This window comes from Phalaenopsis equestris, unplaced genomic scaffold (assembly GCF_001263595.1).
Source record: "Phalaenopsis equestris unplaced genomic scaffold, ASM126359v1 Scaffold000067, whole genome shotgun sequence".
Lineage (NCBI taxonomy): Eukaryota > Viridiplantae > Streptophyta > Magnoliopsida > Asparagales > Orchidaceae > Phalaenopsis > Phalaenopsis equestris.
Window position 1 is genome coordinate 4,247 of NW_018164509.1, and position 1,131 is coordinate 5,377.

Sequence of the window (1,131 nt, forward strand, 5' to 3'; positions counted from 1 at the left end):
TATGTATGTATGTATGTATGTATGTATATGTGTATATTGATTTATATTGATATATAAATTGAATTATTTAGGGTATATTTGATATATTATCCATAATTTTAATTTTAATTTTTTTTTGCAATAGTATTATTATTATTATTTAATTTTTTGATAAGAATGAATGTTTAAAAACAAAGATGAGTGGAGTGCCGCAGCATAAAAACTGTTGTCAATTTTTTTATTTTTAAAAATAAAAATAATACTCATCATAAAATTTAAAATATTTTTTTAATATTATTCACATAGATAATATATTCTGAATTTAAAGGGGCGAAAATTACTCCCAAAAATAGAAATAAAAAATAAAAAAATAAAACGTTTGAATTCAAGCCTTACAATGCTTGAGTTTAGGAGTTGATTGTGCATACGTGTTATGTTTGAATTTTGGGATTCTTATTGACTTGTGCTTTGAAAAAAAAAAAAACATTTACAATTAAATTAAATCGAATATTTACCTTAAAATATTCATAGAATGTTTCTTATAAATCTATGAAATCAAAGTAATTTGTTTGCATAATTTAATAAATGCATACATTGATGGGCCCCTCTAATTTATTAAAAAGGGAATGCACTGTGAAAGGAATAAAATGTAATTTAAATATAGTTTGTGCATCTCTGCATGCGGTGTAGGTATGCAATAATTTTTCAGCCTGCTGGTTGTTACCCATGGTATAAGACCTCTCAGATTGTGAGTTTGATTCTCCTTGGATTTAAGAATGTGGCACTCGAATTGTTTAGACATATTAAATATTGTTGGAGGCTCGTATAATAGCCTCTCACATAACATATCCTGACCTGTTGGAAAAATTATTGCACATGTACACCGCATGTAGAGATGCACGCGGTGTCCGATCTTGACCGTAGATCACGGTGTATGTATGCAATAATTTTTCGGCCTGCTGGTTGTTACCCATGGTATAAGACCTCTCAGATTGTGAGTTTGATTCTCCTCTGTCATAGTTGGACTTAAGAATGTGGTACTCAAATTGTTTAGACATATTAAATATGGCTGGAGGCTCGTATAATAACCTCTCACAATTCCTTACAAAATTGGAAGAAATAAGTATATATATATATATATATATATATATA

The 1,131-nt window shown here is 28.1% G+C and overlaps 1 protein-coding gene across 2 annotated transcripts in view; it reads left to right on the forward strand.

Annotated features, from left to right (window-relative positions):
- LOC110019664 (protein RADIALIS-like 3) overlaps positions 1 to 1,131 on the forward strand; it is a 2,773-nt gene that overhangs the window by 747 nt on the left and 895 nt on the right. The gene's annotated exons all lie outside the window — the stretch shown is intronic.